Source organism: Atheta coriaria, unplaced genomic scaffold (assembly GCF_025399875.1).
Source record: "Atheta coriaria isolate IRGN ID8LTWV9N9 unplaced genomic scaffold, Caltech_Dcor_3.1 hic_scaffold_4_pilon, whole genome shotgun sequence".
Classification (NCBI taxonomy): domain Eukaryota; kingdom Metazoa; phylum Arthropoda; class Insecta; order Coleoptera; family Staphylinidae; genus Dalotia; species Dalotia coriaria.
Genome location: NW_027045446.1, coordinates 4,709,701 through 4,728,737, shown reverse-complemented (window position 1 = coordinate 4,728,737; position 19,037 = coordinate 4,709,701). Strand labels below are relative to the sequence as shown.

Below are 19,037 nucleotides of genomic sequence, written 5' to 3'. Positions count from 1 at the left end.
AAACGCTTAATACTAATTGATTTTCGATTTTTTCCCAAAACGGAACTCCATAGATCAAACGTGTCACGTACACGAACCCGAATGCAAAGCACCGGGATGGATGAACCACGAAGTTGCTCGTTTAGATACGTGGAGAGCGCGCGATTATTAATTGTCGGCCTTTGGAGGGTCAATCAGTGAACCTGGTGGTTTGCATGCGCACGTTTAGTAAACAAATTTGAAACACATCGTGTAGAAAAAAAAAACGAAAACGGTTCTTCCTCATCACTGCCTGCAGCCTGTCAGACTGATGCGTCTATGACGAGAGCTCAACCCACATGCGTAACAGCTTAACAGTTGTTTTCGTCCATGAAAACTCCATTTCCGTACCTTTAACATTGCATTTACACAACGAAGAGAAAAAAGCAGATAAAACTCGAGGCCAGTTAGCAAACAATCGTCAATAAAACCCAGTCATAAACGTAATTGTAGGATGTACAGATAGCGCTATCATCTCAAATCGCAGTTATGGTCGATCGCTAAAAGTATTGCCCCGTTTTATAAAGAGTTGAAATCGCGCGCAAAGAATCGACGAGTGTACCGTTAATCCCGGTTTTCTCGATACCTCTACGACGAATCCGCATGCATATTCACATCGCGCGCTCGCCGGTCGATGGTCGTTTGTCTCGCGCAACACGTACTCGCCGCTCACACATGCACGAACAACATCAACCTCTTTTGCAAATTATTATTGTTTATCCGCATGCATATAGAATTCTCGTTGTTTTGTCTCAAGACCGTACGTTTCGCAACTCATTCTGAGTCTCTCTCGCATTGTAGAAGAAGTAGGCACTTCGTAGTCGAGGAACGTTGTGGACGAGTAGGAGTTGTTGCTTTTTGTACAGCTGAATGCATTCATTATTCGGGGCAAAAATTACCATGCACGTGACCTACTCTTAGGTAACCGGCGTGTATAGAATGTTACCTACGAGTACGTTGCGGTTCCGCGCGGAACGGTTCACTACTCGTACTTACCTCCGACGGTGTGTGCCTTGTGTCTTGCTCTTGGTTGCTAGCTGAAGCACCTCGGACTTCGGCCGTCTCTCTGCAGATTAGATCGTGGTCCGCAGACTTCTTTGCGTTTCGCTTCCTTCGTTTTGTCGGCTCGGCGCGGCAGTTTGTACCTCTTGCACACTCTTTACCTTTAGAATTTCTACGTGTACGCTATTTTTATTGTTGCACGCATACATACATTTTCGTGCAAAGCGGCAACGAGAGCAAAACGACCTGGCAGCAATATTCAATTTCTTCTTCACCACTGGCGGAGGCATCTAGCCCGCCGACTGACTACTTCTCGCAGAGTCATTTTCAATTTACAGTTGTATATCGATACGTAAAGAGGTGTATAAACACTTCCTGATTTATCGAGGCACTTGTGGCGCGCTGTCGAACACGCGATTTGATTCGTTTTTTTCGCCGTTTGCCATCCGCTCGGCACGCAGTCCGAGAGAACCAGGCGCAAAACGTCGCTTTTATACCAGGGCAACAATTAGCCGCTAAAAAGTCGCAATTAGACGCTGTTGCCTCAAGGCATTAACACAGCACACTCCACACGATACAAAGAGTAAACGCGTCGTTCAAAAAACTATTTATATTAAACATTTAAATAATTACATCGGCCGTCGCCGTAATTTTTTGGCGAAGATAATTAATTTTCAGGCTGGGCGTGAAGCGCTCACAGCTTTTAACGCCGAATCCAGCACGATTTATCGTCTCCTACAACAACACCGATTCTCATCGTATTCTGCTTCGCAGCAGGTTTTCATCGTCGACGAAAACGCAAACGCAAGATGCGAGATTAAAGCCAGCAGAGAAGAGAGATTCTAATAACGGATGTGTTAAAGTGAATTCCGATGTCGGTAATTCGTGACCTGGAGTAATCATGACGGCGATTTCCTCGTACAATGCAGTCGCAGCACATAGTTATCGAGTTGTGATGGGCCAGGAATCCGGCCAAGTTCTTAGTAAAAAAATTAAACACACAATTTCTTTGTATATCATTACACGAACCCGCTTTTACACCAGCAGCTCAACGTGGGTCTCTTCGAAATGCACAACACGAGCATTTTTCTAGCTGATTCTGATGTGTGCCATTAGTCAGGCGCTTTTGTCTGCCAGAGCCGCGGGAAAAAAATCAGTGTGAATCACGCAATTTCCGCGCAGCTATGCAAATTCCAGCTCCAAGCCAGACCTCGCATTTGCATTGCCGAGTTTTATTACTAGAAACTCCCGGCTTTCATTCCGTCCGCGTCCACAAGATTCTGGTTTCAGGTTCTGAATCTTTATTGGGTCGGCCGCAGTCTTCCTAGCTGCTCGTAGCAAGCACACGTGCACCAGTGGATGGGAACATTTGGACGTGCATCTCGTTTTATTCCACAAGTTGTGTAAAATGGACGCGCGCCACTTTTTAAGTCGCCCGAGACGTGCTGAGTTTGCATACGCGATGAGAGCAGCAACTCGTGAGAAATGGCTAAAAGTCGATCATCTGTGTGCGCGCGCGCACGATATATAATTCCGTGTATGGTAAATAAATTAATGCAATAAGCAAAACGTTAACGACCCTCCAGGCAAACCGCGATATGTTGAGTGCACAATGCGCGCGCGTGTTGATTATAAAACCAGAACGCAGCCAATTATACCCGGTGTATTTCTCATCAAACACTATTACAACCACAAGTGGATGGTATCTTAGAAGCGGCACTCTTTACTTCTGCACGCCGCGTGGTGAGCACCGACTGACGACAATGCAATGCGAATAAAGAAATAAACTCGAGAGAAATGTACGACGATTACGACGAAAGGCATAATGCAAATTGAAATTGCACAACTCATTTGTAATTAAGTTAATTAACAAGGCACTTCGTGCGCGCCCATATTCCTCGATTTGATATTCTCATTGTTGTTATGCCATTGTTGCAATTGCGACTGCTTCAGTCAGTTACCCAGTGTTTATTCTGCTGTTCGAGCCCGTAATAACGCGAATAAATGAAATTTTAATGTGCTCATCAAAAGACACGCCAACTGTGTACGAATAAAATTAAACAAATTGTTTTCCTTTGCAGGTAGGTACTTACACACAACTGCGACTTGCCACTAAACCTGAGGCACTCTAAAGGTGGAAGAAATCACTGGCGAAATTTACATAATTCAAAATTTGGCCTCAAACATAAAAATCATAGCAAGACGTAACAAGAGAGCCTATAATTAAAGCTCACATATCATAACATTCTAACACGTAAGCCATTCCGAAATTTTGACGCGCATATTTTCGGTTTTTTTCGTTAAAGAAAACTACTCCCACTTTGGCGCTCCGTACATTTTTCTAATTAGATTGTATTTAGATAAACGCGGCCGGCTCGTTATTATTTAAACACAATATTAGTTTATAATATCGTAGACCGTTAATGCGGCGGGCTCGTTGCGCGATATTAGCGAGTGCGTTCACGAGTCATACGCGACCGAAGCACACGAATGCATAGCCATTGCACACACACACGCACAAGGCGCGCAACAAAAAATAATAACAAGGCCAGCCCTCATCGGCGTATAAGATCACCAGATAACTTACACACATTGTTAATTCAGAGCTAAAGGAAGAGACGGGGCACGAAGAAGAAAAAAATGAAGCCGAGCATAATCGGTATAATATAGCGATGATGAACGCCGAACGCCTTCTTTGCAAGTTAATTTACACACTAACAAGCTGCGCCTTATTTAACTACGACGGCGTACACGATACTTAACTCTTCTCTTGCAACAATTTAATTTTTATCAGCGCGAGCATGTGCGCGTACGAGTACACACCGCCTAACATGTGTGGAGGCCAGCAGCCTATTAAAACAATGAAACAGTTCACGGATAATTGTGCGGCGAGCGCGAATGATCTCACAAATAAACACCTTCATGCGCGCTAAAAGAGGTGTTAGGCCAGTGAAGGAGTGCTGCGAAAAGTCAGTCTGTGCAAAATACCGTCAACCATTTGTCTAGGTACAATAAAACGTGCAAAAAAGAATAATTTTGCAACAGTTACAACCATTGTACGAATGATGAACAAGTTTATCAAGTAATGCAATAAAGCACTATGTCATATGATGAATGCTCACGCGCACAGATAAGTGGATAGAGAAATGACTTGGTAGTTGCAGTTGTAAAATAGCTAGGAGATTATGATTGTTTGCACTTTTTGAAAATTGCTGAAGGAGTGAGGTGACACCATAGACTTCAATGGCAAAGAACGATAAGTCGAAATTAACCAAGTCGTTGTTTCCCAAGTCGCACTATCGCAACAAACACAAATCAAAAGAATAATATACATCAATCGCAATATTGCAAGCGATAGTGTGAATATCCATACGTATTTCTTAATTCAAACCACATGCACACACGTACACACAATGGCATGTCGATGTATGACATCCATGACGGCTGATACCTTTGCAAGCGAGGTGTGACTACGTATGCACATTGACTCGCCGCTGAGCTGCATTGTTCGCTATCAGTCCACAGCGTGCAATATTTGATATATGCGAACGTTAGATTATTGCCTTTGTGTATCAAATTACGTTAGCGCTGAATAATCGCATTGTAAACTGATATTTATACCGGCTGAGCGTATAAATCATCATTCTTCGCGCCATCGAGGCAGCGAGGAGAGAGCAACGCAGTTCGTACCTTAAACTCAGAATCGGTACTCCGGAGAAATATCGAGTGTGTCGGCTGCTTGACTTGTTCTTGCATCATAACATCGACAAGACGCGACACGGTTGGGCGTCCTAGAGTCGAGTGGCAATTGCTTGATTTTCTTTCTTACCTGAAACAAATATCAAAAGTGTTGTAGACATGTGTGAAAATTGTTCCATTTTAGAATTAAGTGGCTATTACATAAAATCGCATTATATCTCATAAAATATGCTACTGAATTGTAGATCTATTAACTAAGCACTACTGAATTTTGTGCATTTTGCAATATAATTACCAATAACAATTTTATTACTCGTATGTAATAATATGAATTGAAAGCAATTATCTGTAGCAAACTCAAAAATAATTTTATTTTATGTTTGAAAATTTTACGTGATGCTGAAATAGTCGAGAACACAGAACTAATTAAATCCTGTGAACTGAAGAGAACAAAATAATATAATCGAAGGCCACTGTTTTATGACTTATTATGAAAGAGGTATGTTACAATGTTACACATGTTAGAAATATGATTAAAAGTAATAAAATTGTATTTTATAGCCATGTCTTCCCAAGCAATTTCATGCCATGTAAAGATAACTACCAAGACTTTTAATTAGAATTTATATAATTTCAAATTAAATATGTCGACAGTTCAAAGTTTACCCAAAACCAATCGACACTTATTTACCTCAAAAATAATTAATTTTGAAATTAATATTAACTAAATATGCGTTAATTAATGTAATTTCCGATTGACAAATTGGATCAAACACAAATTTATGACAAAACTTCCAGCTTGTATTTTGTCATATCGGATTCGATTCTTAGTGAATTACGCAAGATACCAAATTAAAACGAATAAAATCATAGTTTACGACCGATCGTTGTCATGCCTGGCCGTGCCTCATCGCCAATAACGCAATAAAAATGACGTCCTCTCCAAATTCAGTAAATACACACCAAACGCGTTTTAAATATACTCGTGAGGTGTGGGGATTGACTCATTCTAACAAGAATTCGATTACGGCAAGCGATGACAACATTCTGGGCGAGCTGGTTAAGGCTGTCACTCGATTAGCACATTATAATTATCGATAAAAGCGAAAATATCATAAATTGTTGCCCGGTCTCAAACCCATCAAATTATCAATTTGGTTGTGTTTTTAAATGATCATCTTTTCAATAAACAACATTTTTGAAACGTGTTTACGAGGATTACACGCGTTTGCTAACTAAAATCGTGTCCTGTTGCGAAGAACTCTATAAAATTTTATCAAAAACGAGAAATTAAATACTTGATTCTTTTAACAAAAATCTGTTAAATACTGAAAATAGAAAATACACACAAATTGAATTTTCTTCCGCGTAACAATACTTTGACCTCATGAATTTCCAGATATGAAAATATGTTTAAAATTTAAATGTTTTGCAAGCAAAAAATTTATGAGTAACTGTAGAAGCGTCAAGAAAAGCATTCCAAAAAGTTTATAACCCGTAAAATTAGCAATGTTCATTACAGCCAAGCGCAAAAGACAAGCACGTGTCGGAACTACCTACCACGATGATAATATTTCATAGTAGGTACATATATTTATAAGCGAAATATTTCCGACATAAACCAACAAGTGAAAACATCTGTTGTGTGCCATCATTAGCATTAAACAAGCGTGCAGCATGATAAAGAATTGAATGAAACCACAAGGCAAAAATCGTGATCGTTCGCGAGCCAAACGCCGGCGCAAAAAATAATTAATTCCTTATTTAATTACAGGCCAAACAGCTGTCAACGTCGGTCGGCAAACAATAAATTATTTATGCATTATGTGGCGCGGCGCGTTCGCCTCGAGTGTCCGAACGCCAATCGAATTCCAATCGAGTTTCAATCGACGCTCGGACAAAGTTAAATCAACAAATCGGAGCTTTTTAACAAACACTTTTTTGTGCGCCTCATCCACTTCTTCGCGCACAAGGACGTGTGAGAACCACACACGATCAACAGTGTAGAAACGCGCAACAAACGGCGCATACAACACACAACAAACGCAAGCGAACATAACAAAACCGTGCGCAACAACGACGTCGTGTTGTGTAAGATGCCTTTTTTCCACACGGCGACATCGTGGTCTCTTACCATCTTCGCATCATCGTCATCACGATGTCTTGCATGTATCTCGTTCCATCTCTTGCATCTTTCAACTCTTGAAGTTTCTATTTACATTGCTCTTCAAGCATCACGGGCGAACAATTGAACTTGGATGAGCACACAATCATTGTTCGTACGTTATAAAGAACTTTTTTTCTAATTACAACTCGAACGGTGTGCGGAGGAGAGACCAGCGTGTCCAAGACCTTAAAAACGATGAAGAAAGAAGCGGGCAAACCTTAGATTCTAGCGGATGAAACCAAGTGGAAAAGAAAACGACGAAGCGAAAGCGTAATGAATGAAATTTAATTAAGGACACCCGAGTGTGGTGCCGTGCGATGCCATCCGTTGAATTATGATAGTGGAAGTGCGTTCGAGTACACGTTATTTCGCGCTGAGTTATTTTCATTGCGCAAGAATGTATCCTCTGTTTCGAGTCGTCATTTTCAAATATGACCCTTGAACAGAACCGCTTGTTAGAGTGAGAAACGGCAATAAAACGCGAACACAGAAACCATAGAGACACACATAAAAGTTAATTAAATAAAAATCATAATAGGCAATAACAATAAACAGTAAACGTTTTTATTGATATCTCTGTAGAGATCTCTGACGTTGCTCACTCGCATGTGTACGCAAAATCGTGCAGCCATCTAGAAACGAGGCGACATCCATTGTCTCGTGCTCTTGCATTGTTCCACAATGAAGAAAACACGTAAAACGCGTCCTTTAGACACACAAACACCGACTTTTGCATTTTCGCTCAAGACACATTCCGGACGCTCATCACTTCACGCAACAGTCATAAACCAGAAACACATCGTTACACAAAACGCGCGGTTTCATCTTACATGTTAGGCACAATGTAGGTATTCAACATATGTGCGCAATAAGATACGCTAATCGCAATTAATGCCGGATTTAATTAGATATTTTCAGTTGGATTAAAGGCACGCGCTAGTAACACGAGGTGGTAAAGCACGCAACGCGAAATGGTACCTACAAACAAATATGCGCAAGCATGAAATGAAAACCGGACTGTGGATTGGATCAGGTGGAAGCGAGCGAAAAAGGTATGCCGCCAAGATCAGAAGACTCTTAACTCATAATGCAATAATGCTCATATTATCATTAAGTCATTGTTAGACAAGCGCGCGCGTGATGCAAGACAAGCCGAGACAAGGTCTCGTTCTAAAGAGGGACTCGCACACACGCAGGGCTTGTTGCAATCGTGTTCTACAAGCGCATCAGGTTATTCGCAATGTGCAATATTACCAACTATGTTGACTATACAGAGCATCACACACACAACGTGTTTGGTGTAGACGCTCAGCCGCAATCACTCCTAAAGTCACTCCAGCTATGGATTATCCTGTAGCTGTTCATTCGTTTAATGAAAATCTAAACATCAAAGAAAGAGAGGCAGCAAATAATCCCGATTGGAGAGGACCGCGCGCGGCGAGCCAGTAATTATTGCACCGACACACCGGCTTGAATGTCTGCTTCATTATACATCGTCATGTCTAATACGCGATGTGTAATGCTGAATGTATAATAGCTTTGCGAATACGCTGTGCGCGGCGCACACATGTGCGAATGTGCATCGTAATGTAATGTGGAATTGTAAAACGCGACTTTGGATCGTGCAAGCAAAGATTCGCGGCGAGTACCTTTATGAATATGTACTTCAGTACCAGCAAACACAAGTTATTACAGAACGCAACTTCAGAAGTTATCATAAACCAGATGTGAATAAATACAACGAAATTAAACTTATATCGGAGTTTTAAGACTGCGCACTATTAAAAATGCACTTAGCTTTGGTGCCAACTAAATACAGATAATTGCATACTAATAATACCTACAGAGCAATGGCTTACAGAAAGAAACTCGTGCGCTGATGTAATTGCTTCCGTATTATCTCCGGCAGAATGCGTATTGCCTTTCAAAAGAGATAAACCTCTCGAACCTTTGAAATATTCAAATTTTATACTAGCGTTTTAAACGAAATATTTAAATTAGTGGAGTAACTGTTCAGATAGCCTGGAAATGCAATTGCATTTGTTGCGCATGAGGAAAAATCTCAAGTGCAAATAAACAAAAACAGGAAACAATGTAAATCACAACGGTAATCTTTGAACGTGTAACGGCCCCCATTGCATTTACTTCTGCAAAGCCTATTCAAATACAGATAATACTCAACGAAAGAAAAACTTAACGCTCTAACGTATTTATATATAAAACTGTAATCTTGCGTTCACCATACGTTTTGATTACGGCCGTGTCAGGCGTCGGTGCGATAGTTGTGATTATGCATGATTAATTAATGTAAATCTCCAGCGTTAGGTTTTCGCTTCGGTGGGACATTGCAACATTCGCAGGCTGAAATGACACGGCAACCGTATGTTTACCGTTCGAGGAGCCAAAGAGCCTGCATGCGTTTCAATAATGATCGATGAAAACCTAAACCGCAATCTGTGTACCACGCACCACGCGGATTCCGATACGCGGCTCCAATCGGATCAAGGAGTGCACACACACACAAAAAATGAAATTCGTTCGCGCAAGCATGCATTATGCATTATTATCGATCTGATTAATTGCGACGTGTGCGCGAAAGTGCAATCATGCATTCAGACGAGGAATTATAAACTTGATTTATTGGATGGATTTTTATTGAAACAGCAGACAAAAAGAAAACCAACTTGTGATTCTACGCTGAGTTTATGCCTTGTCTGATAATTCTTTCTACATAACTCGATTTGTACGTACGCGAATTTTCAGTGCATACAGGAATGAAGCTTACAATTTGCTTTCGCATCTAGCAACTCGATTGTTACTTCTCACTACTTGGGAGATTGTGCAACCGGCACGTTTACTGTTATCGCTGTGGCATTTAATTTATCAAGAAACTTTTGAAAATCACTAATAGTTCTGTCTCCCAGCATTTAATAGTCAGCTAGTTGAGGCCTGGCCAGCTTACCAGCAGACCAATTGTTCTATTAGTGAATAAACAATATTTCTTTACAAGCACTTGAGTAATAAATAAATGTTTTGAAGTTTTGGAATGGAATGGTTTCCAGTAAACGGATTATTTATTGCTTCCCTTCGCGGACTTGCAACATTAAAAGATAATATTATATAGAGTTTATGAATTTCGTAAACTTTCTATGCAGGTGTTGGTTTTAAGTCAACTAGTCTGACATTTCCGGATTAAAAATCAAATATTCGGCTGAAGTTCTTAATATTAATTAATTCTAAATCCCCCTTTGAACACTACCTTCTGCACCGGTTTGCAATTAAAATCCATAATTTGTTTTAACGCTAGCACCAAACTAAATCAATCCTCCGAAACGTCAAAACTTAAAAATATCTTTTGACTAATGTCAGCACTTTCAACGCTATCTCACCCTGCACTTCAAACTTTTGCAATTTAATAATGCATTATATAATTAGTGAACCGAAGAGGAAACCCACCTGTCCCGTCACACGATGGATATAACGACTAATACTCGGACGGCACGTTTTTCGCGCACTTGTGCGAAGGGAACATTGACGCATTGCCATCGCGTCAGAATCCAAACAACAGGTGGTTACTCGTTCAGCCCGAGACTGATACGTGCCCATTGCTTTTCCACTTTATCGTATTTGCTTTGGCTTCACTTTACCTTCGCGCACAATCATCAACGTCACTCTACACAATTGGTAGGGGGAAGTCCCGTAACGCCGGACGGCACCTAGCACCGGACACTCGTACTATTTAAGCTAGTTTAAATCTTTTCATTTCAAAAAACAAGTGAAAGGGGTGCGGGGGGCACGCAGGTACAGGATCACTCGTCGTGGCTCGCCAGAAACGCACACGGCCACGGCGGGAGCAGCCGTTTGCTGTTTCAGGCGCAAAATCACGACGTCACCTAAATATCAATGTAAGTAATTCTAGTATATTTATGCATTTACATTTGAGTGGTATTCAAAGATACAAGTAGTACTTGATTGTTATCCGTAAAATGGTAGAATATTATTAGATTTTTTAAACAATTTTAGTAGGTACCACCAAATGAACGAAAATGTCTGTCCCTTAGCACCGGACACTAAGTTGTCCCTTAGCGCCGGACAGTAAACATATTGATATTTCTTGTGAGAGAGAGAGAGTGAGGAGATGGCTATGTTGCAGTCAATGCATACATTTAGTAAATGTATACATTTACTAGACAAGGCATACATTCGCTAAAATTCGTAGTTAAAGTATTCATTGTAACTGAAATGAACACATTAGCTAGTGGATGTATGCACTCACGGGCTGCTTCTAGTCAGTGTGTTAAATCCGTTGATTAAATCGTTAAATTCTATCACCCCACCCCCCACCGCCCCATAAATAATACCAAACAAGGTAGCCTACCTAACCATATGACATATTTGAAATGTCCGGTGAGAGGGGTATGGCACAAATATGTGTCCGGTACTAGGTGCCACTTTTTAAAACTATACTTTTTATTACCAAAGTTTGATTGATAGTATTAATTATTTTTTAACAGAGGTTGCATTTTTGTTATTTTAATTTGATTTCTAACTTTGTTATCTACTATATGTCATAATTTAATTAACATTTCTTCAAATATTTTTTGATTTATTTATAAATAACCTTAGGTGTCCGCCACTAGGGGACTTCCCCCTACCGGTGACGAGTCGGGTTAGACACGGATGGTCGACGAAACTCCGTCAGACATGGTCGTCTTAGAAACCCTAACTTTTACCCGTTGCATTGTGCCTGTACGTGTTAGCTCGGTGTAAATAAAATAACAAGGAAAATTGTGGCTTTTAGCGAATATTAAATATGATGGTATCATTACAAGCAAATGAGTGTGCATGCTAAATCTGCCAGTCAGACATCAGTGGACAAACGAAAGGCGCAAATCTACGAGAAGTGTAATCAGAAAAACAGAGACCTGCCGTTCGAAGATTATTCTCCACTCGACTCGGCAAAGATGCGCGCAAGCTCGGCGAGCTCTGTCATTACGCGTGAACATCAAATTCTCATTAAAATTAGTTTCGAGCTCGTAGAGTAAACGAGAACTATCAAATGGTAAATGATCACGCACGCCGTCTGCGCGCGGCTCAAGCATTCTAGAATTATGGAAGACCAGGATTTGTACTGCAAGTGAACGCAATGCTCGGCATTCAATGCAAACTTGCGCGGAGATAGTTTATGAACGTGTTGCTTGCAATGTAATAGTGTGCTTAATACTAATCAGGAACCGGCGAGTAATTGATGTTTTCAAAATTGTATCAATGCAGTACATGGCGCGAGATATGAGATCACTAATTGTACTGGGAAGAGACGGGAGGAGAATTACATTCTTGCGATAATATTTATTATCAGAAGTAATTGCTCAGGATGTTGGAATGAGATATGCAATTAGATTTATCGGTGATAAATTGCAAATCCTTCAAACGGTTATTCAAATAGAGAAGAAAATACAATGTATCAATATGTAGCATTATAATTTTTGCCCGCTTTGCAGCCAGGTGAACATTTTCTTAGAATCCTCACGTTTTGTTAGAAGCTGAGCATATCGAGCCGGCAATCTGGTGACAGGAAGCGGACCTTGAGAGCGCGTAGGTATCATGGCGTTATGTAAGGTACTTACATAAGGTGCATTGCTCCCACCACACGGGTCACCTGCAAACCGCGCGTCGCGACTACACGCCGCACGAAACTCACAGATCGTTTTCTCTGGAACTACAAATGGAAAGGGAGAACAAGTACTAGGTGTTTACCTAACTTGGACCTGTTCAAATATTAAAATATTTTAAAAAATTGTCCGTGTCTTGCTTTCCATCCAATTAAATTCATTATTTGAATACTTTCTGAATATCCTGTATTCCGATGCAGCGCTGGTCTCAATTCATAAAACCTCTATGCGATATTATACGTGTGCGTTGGTATAACATCTCAAAAACTAGTTGGTCGCGACATCAAACTCAAGTACCCAGTTCCCGAAGAGTCCGAAAGGCGACATGAAAGGCAGAGAGCATAAAGTTGCTCGCCGATACCATCGCATCGGGCTTGTGAACGAAATTATTTAAATTTCATTCGAAAATTTTATCTAATTTATTACGCACTTTACGTCACATCGAATAAAATCGAATCGTTTCTCTCAAAAAGTCTCCGCGGATGCACCAACCCAATATGCGGTCAAGTTTAACTCACAACCGCCCAAAGCATGCACCCACGAAACGAAGGCTACCAAGTCGGTCATCGTATTGCATCAGGTCCCTGCACAATTTCACCTTATTACATTTTTGCGAAGCGTTGTATTTTTTTTGGCTGAACGATCCACCTTCTTGCCTGCGTGCACCTTGTTGTGGCAGTTATGTATTTATGCGATAACTCGTGCGCCTTCCAAACAATCATTTTTTTCTCCAGTCGATTCGGTGTGTGTGCTTGTGGTTTACGTACTTGAGCTACAAGCAAACAACGCAATTCTTCGTGGTTCCTCTTTGTAAAATTGTAAACTTTCACAAAGGGACCATGGCATCACGTCCCATAAACGCTATAAGTACATTGTGGTTCCGTTGCTTATGCATAAAATGTCAATCGGCAATTTATGATACAGCTCCAGGAAACAAGAAAAAATGCGAAAAAAAAAACAGCACGACCTCTGAAAATTCCACCACAAAATTTCTGGTCGCCATATTTGTTCAACAAAACTTTAAAATAGTTTAAACGTAATGTCTACTCCAGTTTAAGCGTCGTTTAATTTTCCTGCATTTCACGCCGTACTTGTATTTTATGCGATTACGTGGGCAAGGCGTAAATCAGAATATTAGTAACGAATCAACACAATCGAGTTCACATTTGGCTGAGAATACCACAAACAAATATAATAAACTTATAATACGTCCATAAAACGTACCAAAACTTCCGCCTGCTGTAAATCTAACTCATTGCGTTCACTATTTTTACTCCTTGAGTAATTGCAATTGCATTATGATGCAGACCAAGATCAAATTTGCAAACACATGTACCACAAAAACAAATTATAAGAAAAGCTATAAATAATTTATATGCCTACATGAATGAGAATTAATGTCTCCATGCTGGAAGTGCGCACGAAGTTCGCTCGTCCATTTACTTTTACATGTCATATTTATAGACACACGTACCGTATCTACACCACACGCGCATTTGCATTATGCCATAGATTATATTCTTGCGTTGCGAAACAGTGCCGCGAATGTATAGCAACAATCCGACAATCCAAATGCGCAAATGCGAGAGCCCGTAATTAATTTGAATAATTCCATAGTCATACTTCATGTGCTCAGTCGCCGCCAGTCAAGTGAATGATAGCCCATAAACCTATGAGTGATTGTCAGTACCAATGTAAGTACTTACCATGAGCAAGCTGTGCGCTGCTGAGCTTTCAGCTAGCGAATTTTTCCTAGGTAAACCTATCACAAGCTAATATAAAATCTGAGTAAATACGCATAAATCATTCTTATCGCCTGCTAAGGTCACTGCAACGCACGCAACGGTAATTGCAATTGTTACAACTTACAAGATATTAGATCATCATCGATTGGCAATATGAATATTGGGCGCGGAGAAAAATTTCTTTTGTTAGTCAGTATATTTTTGCGAGTCGAGGTTAAAGGTGTGGATGCAACACTCAACACATTCTGTAAATACGTGCTAATTGCAAAAGGAAATGACGCCGTTTTGCGGATATTTGTCGTCAGTCTGTTCGTTCGTAGAAAATTTGAAGCAACGACTGTGAGAACCAAACAAGCAGTAGAACCGTAGCATATTGTGGCATTTCGTAGCGAAAAACGAAAGTTCCGCGAACGTATCAAATTTCGTTCGTTGTAACCGCATAATAAGATTTAAGTGTCCGTTTCCTTTTCAATCTCGCATTTTCGAAACGTTAATAAATAACATTTAAGTAGATAACGAATGTTTCCAACAATTATCGAGCAATATATAAGCATGTGAAAGACCAGTGTTCACGTGTTCAAACATTTTCCCAGAGCACTTTGTATTTTTTCGATAGAAAGCAAGCAAAGTGAACAAATTTGCGAAATAGAGAATATATTTGGTATGTCGGTGTGTAGTATTTAGTTGACACAAATGCGAGTCGCGCGTTCTGTTCGCACGCTGTGGAGAACAGGGTGCGACAATCACGACCAACTCTAAAGTTGGAGAAGCGTCGCTATTCACGCTCTAGATTTTGATATCATCTCGCTGTGTAAATAACAATCCTACAAGCGTGGCACACCAAGAAGAAGCTGCTCTTACCGCATGTGTGATGTGGAATAAGAAAAATAAGTTTCAACGGTTAAAGAAAGGCGATAGATTTGCTGATCAGTCGGTAAATGAGTTTGCTAATCATGGAGATGTTTTAGGGCCGGATCTGCCCATAAACGTGCACGGCAGCATTCTAATTCGACATTTAAGGAAACGCATTGGCACGCCGCGATACCGATCCAAATCGCTTCCTCCTGCATTCGCAACCAGATAGATAAGAACGCATCGGCTCGCCTCTCAGCGCTTCGATTAGGGCGAACACGCCGAGGACATTCGGAACACGTAACGGTTGTTTGTCGGGCGAAAAAACGCGCACGCCTCGCGCGGTAATGGGATTGCACTCGAGATGGGTGTTCCATGTTACTTGTCGCAGCGCTTTACTTTGTCAGCGTCGCCTCAATAAAGCAGCATCGCAAAGTCGGTATGCAAAGCCAGACGCAAGCCGCGCGCGCACGGCCGTCGGATTTATTAAGCCCAAGCGCGAGCACCGATGTCGCTAGAAAGACAACGCGCTGACAACGGACAGTTGTCTTTCTGCATGCGTGTCCTCGTATATACCGCGGCTGCCAGCCGGCCGCTACCGTCACTACATCTTCTCTGAGCCACCATCGCCAGTCGCGGCTGCCGCACGTCCATCAATCGGTGGCGGCGTTTATCTGCGCCGCGACCAACTAAAATATCTATTTATGGAGTTATCAAACCGTACGCAACCGGCGGCAACGGTTCGTCCCGTTTGTTGGTCATTACCAGCAGTCGTCTTTCAATTTGAGCGCGCGCATTGCGTTTAATTAACACACACACGCGCGTTTTTCGCGGCCCGGCTGCATAAACAACCTTCCCGACGTTGAATGTTTGCTCGTCGATTTCCTTCACATTCGACGCAACTTGTAACACTTATTTTTGCGAAAAGAAGTCCATTGTTTCCTGCCATTACTTAGACAATGTGGCTAACAAAATACCATAGTCCTTTCGATTCCGCTTTGCTAACTCTTTGAATGTACTATTAATATTTAATTGCATCATTGTTCTTGGTGACCGCCGCAGCAGCAGGCCATGGCGAATTGAATTAATCATACCATTTACCGTTCCATTATGCGTTCTGATGATTTGCTATTACAAATTCAATTGCATACTTGGCTAATGCTCGAGTGCCAGAGCGCCACGTCCTCAGTGCGTATGTAAAGCATGTGTGTGCAGCAATTGGGTACCAATTACTTGATAATGAGGTCCTTGTAGCGTTTATCTTTTATCTCAAATACCCGCTACTACAATTTCCACGCACACTTCTTCAACGATTTTCTTTTTATTCACCGAAGCAAGAATCTTATGAGTTTAATTGTTGAGCGCGCGATGTGAAACTACTTTGAAAAAGAAAAATTGTAACTAAATGTAAATTCGTTAGCAATTCACTCACTCGAGCGATGTGTATGTGTGTTTAGCCAATGCAGCTTGTTTGTAATTCCCTTTTTTATAATGTGTGCTCAACGCGATACGCGGACGCGCGTACTTCTTGGGTGGAATTAAATTTATTAAGTGTCCTTTAACGACGTCCTGTTTCGCACACAAAAGACAATTATTACTCTCGCCATACGAGCGTATGGCGTTACACGTCTGCTTTTTTCATATTTCTTTCTACGGTTTGCCTCGCGTCTCTTTTTCATTTCGAAACATTTTACGTCCGACTTATTTGTAAGCGTAATTGTTTGTCGTCGAGTCGCTATGTGCTGCACTGACCCGTGAGCTACAAATTGTAGATTTGTATTAATTACTTGTGTACAATGGAAGTCAAGAGCAAGAAGCATCACCAAAGAAAAAAAATTATCCGCAGCTACAACGTAGGTATTAGTTCAATGTTTTAATGAACTTGAATAACTAAAAAATTAATATCAATTGGCATTATGCAAAACATCTTGTCTTGGCATATGGCAAATATTAGCCAGCAAATTAATAATTAATTTAAAATTCAATCCCACCCTACCATCAGCTTGTAGCGCGCAGCTCGAAATGACCACACAAATTATTAAAAGTATCATTCATTAAGGCGCTATTGAAATTCGGCGGCGTCGGGCCAGTGGCATTCGAATTATTGAAACGATGAATCGCACCTAATCCGCTACAAAGCGATCCTTTCAGCCACTCGTACCTTTCAACGTCGGGCATAAAGGCGAGAGAACCGTATGAAAACGATAACGGCTGCTTCGCGCCAAGGCGGCTAGCAAGCAACGCAATGCTATGCCAAACCCGTGGCGTATTATGGCGCGATTGCCAAGCGTTCATCATTAATTTTAATTAAACTATTAACAGTCACACAATCACATCGCGATGTGTGATGTTGCAAGCCAGCGCCTAAGTTAGACACACCAACAAAATTTGAAGGAAGGTACTCCATGAAGATCAAAGCACGAAGAAAATCAACTAAAAAATTATCCACTTCAACAATGCTCAACAATTTATTCTTATACCTACTCTGAATCTTGATTTTTCCTGAGTCGTTGCATGTTAGGGGTTTTTGTATTCATTTATCAATCGCTATTTCAAACAGTATCTTGATCAGCACCAAGTAATTAATTAATCCGACGTAAAACAAAGACTGTATCAGTGTCAAATATTATTCAACTGTAACACCATCACCTTCCAGGTCCTCCAAGCAAGGTGCACATACCATCACATGAGATACGTCCATGTCATCAACAACAAAACATTTTAAGTCCTTCGACTCCATCCTTTTGACTTAATGAAACCGATAAATCAACGCACCTCATCATTTTTACACGTTGGACACAGTTCCCAATTATCTCACCACCCGTATCAAACGCATCCCAGAAGACTTTCACTGTGGAATACCACGAAATATGGAATATGGATGTGGCCGGCTTGATTTGTAGAAGCACAAATGTCGGATAATGAATGAAACATGCCACGCATGGAAGCGATCGATGACAAATAGGTGTCGTGTTGGTGCGCTCCGTCGCGCCATGAAAACGTCAACGATCGAACAACGCGTCGTGACAATAACGAGGATAATAACGACAAATGCAAGCGGAATAACAATGACATCGGCCGCGACAGTCGGTTGTAGCACTCTCGAATGTGTGTATTTGGCATGGCGTGCCGCATGCAGACAACGTGTTATAACTTAATCGGTTTCCATATTGTGTTATTGTTGTCTAAATGTGTCTAATTACAATTACAAACGACGACACCGACATAGTGTTATTAAACGGCGTAGAATCACATCCCACAAAGCTGCACTTAAAATAATACAGAGTTAATAAAATAAGCAAAAAAAAAGTTCTTGTAGCTTGTCAACCAATATGTAATTAGAATGTGAATTTTGTAACTCTATTTTTGTTTAATCATGCAACCAGCCAATTATTTTGTAATAAGCAGCAGTAGCTGCAATCTGACGAGAGTATTCAATTATGGCAGTCTTAAAACATTGCGCAGTGCGTAATAGATTATTTCGTGGATTACGCATTCCTTCGTTAAGCGAGCGTGCGAGCCTCAAATATAAAATTAAAATGCAAATATATTAATTAAGCAATAAATTTGCACCTATAACTACTTGTTAATTCTATAAATAAAGCAAACGTGGGTGCGCTGCAACGACCGCAGACAAGGTAAATAAACAAAACGAGATTTGCACAGTATCGGCGCAAATAATACACAAAACCAACACAATTTTAACCCAACTTAATAATACTAACAGAAATTAAACAAAAAACAAATATTGTACTGATAGTGATGAATAAAATTGCGATAATTTAATTTCGGTGAAATCCATCTCTGTACGCGTTGATCGCGAAGACATAATGAAAACTGGTTGAAAACCAAACGATGAGGAACGTAATACCTGTGGTAAAT

The 19,037-nt window shown here is 40.7% G+C and overlaps 1 protein-coding gene and 1 long non-coding RNA gene across 2 annotated transcripts in view; both read right to left on the bottom strand.

Moving 5' to 3' along the window:
* Su(var)3-3 (lysine-specific histone demethylase Su(var)3-3) overlaps window positions 1-19,037 on the bottom strand; it is a 146,371-nt gene that overhangs the window by 67,294 nt on the left and 60,040 nt on the right. The window lies entirely within an intron of this gene.
* Window positions 17,441-18,130, bottom strand: LOC135791143 (uncharacterized). The gene is made up of 2 exons (XR_010547937.1): window positions 17,640-18,130; window positions 17,441-17,588 (listed from the first exon to the last, which is right to left on the bottom strand). It is a non-coding gene; the product is annotated as an uncharacterized lncRNA (long non-coding RNA).